We start from the raw sequence: 6,000 nt of genomic DNA, 5'->3' as shown, positions 1-6,000 counted from the left end.
AAAGCTGCTTGCGATGCAGAGGCAGGGCCAGGAACTGTAGAACTGCAGGAGTGGCTGTCAGCAACATTCTGGCAACAGCAAGGCCACTTGGAGGAGTCCCACAGCTTTCAGGCCCTGGAGATGGTGATGGCATTGCATGGCACCCAGGCCAACACTGCAAGGGTGGTGACCACACTAGAAAGCCTGGGGCAGGAATTTGGAGCCATAGGTGGCAGAGTCCAAGGCACGGCTGAGTCTCTGAGGACCATGGCTGAAGGCCACGAGAGCATGGTCCAGACACAGAGGAACATGGCTGAGGGCCTCAGGAGCAAGGTCCAAACACAGAGGACCATGGCTGACAGCTTCAAGAGCATGGCCCAGTCACATAAGGCAATTACAGAAGAGATCCAGAGCAGAGGTCCATTGCTGAGGGCTCTCACACCATGATACTGTTGTGGGAAATTACCACCGGAATCAGACTGGAGGTTCAATAACATAGAACATAGAACAGTACAGCACAGAACAGGCCCTTCGGCCAACGATGTTGTGCCGAGCTTTATCTGAACCAAGATCAAGCTATCCCACTCCCTATCATCCTGGTGTGCTCCATGTGCCTATCCAATAACCACTTAAATGTTCCTAAAGTGTCTGACTCCACTATCACTGCAGGCAGTCCATTCCACACCCCAACCACTCTCTGCGTAAAGAACCTACCTCTGATATCCTTCCTATATCTCCCACCATGAACCCTATAGTTATGCCCCCTTGTAATAGCTCCATCCACCCGAGGGAATAGTCTTTGAACGTTCACTCTATCTATCCCCTTCATCATTTTATAAACCTCTATTAAGTCTCCCCTCAGCCTCCGCCGCTCCAGAGAGAACAGCCCTAGCTCCCTCAACCTTTCCTCATAAGACCTACCCTCCAAACCAGGCAGCATCCTGGTAAATCTCCTCTGCACTCTTTCCAGCGCTTCCACGTCCTTCTTATAGCGAGGTGACCAGAACTGCACACAATATTCCAAATGTAGTCTCACCAAGGTCCTGTACAGTTGCAGCATAACCCCACGGCTCTTAAACTCCAACCCCCTGTTAATAAAAGCTAACACACTATAGGCCTTCTTCACAGCTCTATCCACTTGAGTGGCAACCTTTAGAGATCTGTGGATATGGACCCCAAGATCTCTCTGTTCCTCCACAGTCTTCAGAACCCTACCTTTGACCCTGTAATCCACATTTAAATTAGTCCTACCAAAATGAATCACCTCACATTTATCAGGGTTCAACTCCATTTGCCATTTTTCAGCCCAGCTTTGCACCCTATCTATGTCTCTTTGCAGCCTACAACAGCCCTCCACCTCATCCACTACTCCACCAATCTTGGTATCATCAGCAAATTTACTGATCCACCCTTCAGCCCCCTCCTCTAAGTCATTAATAAAAATCACAAAGAGCAGAGGACCAAGCACTGATCCCTGTGGCACTCCGCTAGCAACCTGCCTCCAGTCCGAAAATTTTCCATCCACCACCACCCTCTGTCTTCGATCAGACAGCCAGTTACCTATCCAATCGGCCAACTTTCCCTCTATCCCACACCTCCTCACTTTCATCATAAGCCGACCATGGGGTACCTTATCAAACGCCTTACTAAAATCCATGTATATGACATCAACTGCCCTACCTTCATCAACACACTTAGTTACCTCCTCAAAAAATTCTATCAAATTTGTGAGGCACGACTTGCCCTTCACGAATCCGTGCTGACTATCCCGGATTAATCCGCATCTTTCTAAATGGTCATAAATCCCATCCCGAAGGACCTTTTCCATCAATTTACCAACCACCGAAGTAAGACTAACCGGTCTATAATTACCAGGGTCATTTCTATTCCCTTTCTTAAACAGAGGAACAACATTCGCCACTCTCCAGTCCTCTGGCACCATCCCCGTGGACAGTGAGGACCCAAAGATCAAAGCCAAAGGCTCTGCAATCTCATCCCTTGCCTCCCAAAGAATCCTAGGATACATTTCATCAGGCCCAGGGGACTTATCAACCTTCAGTTTATTCAAAACTGCCAGTACATCCTCCCTCCAAACATCTATTTCCTCCAGCCTATTATCCTGTAACACCTTCTCTTCCTCAAAAACATGGCCCCTCTCCTTGTTGAACACTGAAGAAAAGTATTCATTCATCACCTCGCCTATCTCTACTGACTCCATACACAAGTTCCCACTACTGTCCTTGACCGGCCCTAACCTCACCCTGGTCATTCTTTTATTCCTCACATAAGAGTAAAAAGCCTTGGGGTTTTCCTTGATCCGACCCGCCAAGGACTTCTCATGTCCCCTCCTAGCTCTCCTAAGCCCCTTTTTCAGCTCATTCCTTGCTAACTTGTAACCCTCAATCGAGCCATCTGAACCTTGTTTCCTCATCCCTACATAAGCTTCCCTCTTCCTTTTCACAAGACATTCCACCTCTTTCGTGAACCATGGTTCCCTCACTCGGCCATTTCCTCCCTGCCTGACTGGGACATACCTATCAAGGACACCCAGTATTTGTTCCTTGAAAAAGTTCCACTTTTGATTAGTGCCTTTCCCTGACAGTTTCTGTTCCCATCTTATGCCCCCTAATTCTTGCCTAATCGCATCATAATTCCCTCTCCCCCAATTGTAAACCTTGCCCTGCCGTACGGCCCTATCCCTCTCCATTGCAATAACAAAAGACACCAAATTGTGGTCACTATCTCCAAAGTGCTCTCCCACAACCAAATCTAACACTTGGCCCGGTTCATTTCCCAGTACCAAATCCAATGTGGCCTCACCTCTTGTCGGCCTATCCACATATTGTGTCAGGAAACCCTCCTGCACACACTGCACAAAAACTGCCCCATCCGAACTATTTGACCTACAAAGGTTCCAATCAATATTTGGAAAGTTAAAGTCCCCCATGACAACTACCCTGTGACCCCCACACCTATCCATAATCTGCTTAGCTATTTCTTCCTCCACATCTCTATTACTATTTGGGGGCCTATAGTAAACTCCTAACAACGTGACTGGAATAATACAGCTTTATTTCGGACACAAAGCTTCGGGGAGAAAGCACTGGTACTCCGCAGTACTTGGCAGCTACCTTCTCAATAATACAATAGCAGTTGATCACTTTTATACTTTTCAGACAATGGATAGTCCGGACATTAGCTGTTTAACACATCGTTATAGTTGAGTAGGCATATCATGGTGATCGGTAGTTAACACATCGTTACAATCAGATAGGTACAGACATGGGCATTTAACATCGCATTGTTTCATAGAATGGATACATTTCCTCTATCAATGACTAGTTTCGGTCTTTACGTATAGTGATTGGTTTTGCTGAATTGATGTATTTCTGTCCCCATCTATGGCTGATCTTGTTATCAGACCTTATTGAGTTGGGTCTGCCCTTATCTCTAAAGTGCCTCAAGCTCTTACTGGCTTCCTGCAGCATTTGGTCCCTGCATGTTTCACTTTAAATAACTGTCTGTGCTGCATGTTTTAATTTTAAGTAGCTGTCTGTGCTAAACGTCAGTGCCTGCTTAATGTCTCTTTCTCAGGTAACCATTCTTTGTGCCAGGCAACCATTTTGTGTGTCAGGTGAAAATCTCTGTGATTTTCCCCACTACAATACAGACAATGTTGGGCCACCAGGATTCCTAGTGCCAGGTGATACAGAAGCTTCTAGAGCTCTCTCCAGCTGCCCCTCCATCCCATGGAGTGTCCCAGGGCCTACAAGGTCCCCAAGGGATGAGGAAGCGCTGGAGGCCATCCAGGGCTTTCCATCCAAGAAACTCCCACAGTCTCCAGCCCTTCTGAATCCCCCCCTTTCTGACACCTATGCATCTCAAGGGCATTGGGCTGAACAAGGTGGCATGGCTACATCAGTGTCACCCAAAAGTCCACGACGGCCTCCAGTTCCCGGCCCTCCAAGGGCGGGCTACAGGACGCAGAAGACAGCAGGCTGCCTCCACCTCTGATGTACATCCTGAGTAGACACCTAGCACAAGGCCATGCAAAATTAAGAAGATTTAGGAGCACTGAGAGGGCATGGGTGAAGTCACCGTAATTAGGGATAGGGTAATTGGCAATGTAAATATTCAACATGTAAGAATATTGCATCTCAAGGCTGCAACTCCTCTGTCTTTGTTCCATTTTCCATAGGGAGTTTATCTCCCCATCTGTATTCAGAATCCCCTACCGGTCCCCAAGCAATCCCAACAATGAGAGCCATGGAGACCCATGGTGACAGACACCCTAGGATGACAGCCTCGTCACTCACTGAATCCCCCCCTCCCAACCGCCGGAGCATTGGGCTGCACAGTGGTGTCCCAGACCCTCACTAGACACGGGCCCGGCCGTCTGAAGACAGGCAGGAATCAGTTCAGTAACACTAGGACAGCATCACAACTTTCCTCCCAGCGAGTTGTCAACACACTCCCACCTGGACAAGTCACTCACTGACATGGCCACCCCAAGTCCATCACCCTTGTGTGATGTCACTGAGACTCTCGGAGGGAGGAAGAGGGTGTGCTATGTTGGGGAGTGTGGAAAAGGGTTCTGAGAGGGTGGACGTTTCCGCCCAATCCACCAACCCATCAATACCGTTTTGGAGATTACAGCTATCCTCTACACTATCCATTACTCGCCCAATCTTTATGTCGTCTATAAGTTTGCCAATCATGGCTTCCACATTCACATCCAAATCGTTAACATATAACGCAAACAGCAAGGATCCCAACACCGAGCCCTGTGGAACATCACATGAAGCAACTTTCCATTCACAAGGGCATCCATCGACCACTACCCTTTGTTTCCTGTTACTAAGCCAACTTTTTATTAATTTTGCCACATTACGCTGTATGCCATGGGCTTTTACTTTTTTGACCAATCTGCCATGTGGGACCTTGTCAAATGCCTTTCTAAAATCCATGTACACAACATCCACTGTACTACCTTCATCAACCCTTCTTGTCACTTTTTCAAAGAATTCAATCAAATTTGTGAAGCAAGACTTTCCTTTAACAAATCCATGCTGACCACCCAGGACTAGTCCGTATCTCTCTATGTGACAGTTAATTCTCTCAGAATTGGTATGACTAATTTGCCCACCACCGACGTAAAACTAACTGGCCTATAATTGTTGGGCATTTCCTTCGATCCCTTTTTAAACAATGGAACTACATTTGCATTTCTCCAGTCCTTTGGTACCTTCCCTATATCTAGTGAAGATTGGAAAATCATCCTCAGAGCATTTGCTATCTCCTCCCTGACTTCCTTCAGCAGCCATGGAAACAGTCCATCTGACCCTGGTGACTTATCAACTTTCAGGGATTCCAATCTTTAAAGGCGGCACGGTAGCACAGTGGTTAGCACTGCTGCTTCACAGCTCCAGGGTCCTGGGTTCGATTCCTGGCTCAGGTCACTGTCTGTGTGGAGTTTGCACATTCTCCTCGTGTCTGCGTGGGTTTCCTCCGGGTGCTCCGGTTTCCTCCCACAGTCCAAAGATGTGCGGGTTAGGTTGATTGGCCAGGTTAAAAATTGTCCCTTAGAGTCCTGAGATGCATAGGTTAGAGGGATTAGCGGGTAAATATGTGGGGGGAGGGCCTGGGTGGGATTGTGGTCGGTGCAGACTCGATGGGCCGAATGGCCTCCTTCTGCACTGTAGGGTTTCTATGATTACTTCCTTTCTCATGATTATCCCATCCAATATCTGTGTTCCTCCTGGACTAATAAATCTGCAATCACCCCTTTCCTTTGTAAACACAGAAACAAAATATTCATTTAAAACCCTTCCCATAGGCTTTGCATTTAAACACAAGTTCCCTTCTTCAACTCTGGTAGGTTCCACTTTTTCCTTAACCTTTTCCCATTAATATATTGGTAAAACATCTTTGGGTTTTCTGTACTTGCTAATCTTTTTTCATGCCCTCACTTTAATTTCCTTATTTCCTTTTTCACTTCATCCCTGCACTTGTATTCACCTA

The sequence above is a fragment of the Mustelus asterias genome, chromosome 3 (genome assembly GCF_964213995.1).
Source record: "Mustelus asterias chromosome 3, sMusAst1.hap1.1, whole genome shotgun sequence".
Taxonomy (NCBI): Eukaryota; Metazoa; Chordata; class Chondrichthyes; order Carcharhiniformes; family Triakidae; genus Mustelus; species Mustelus asterias.
Note: the sequence above shows the minus strand (reverse complement) of the source record.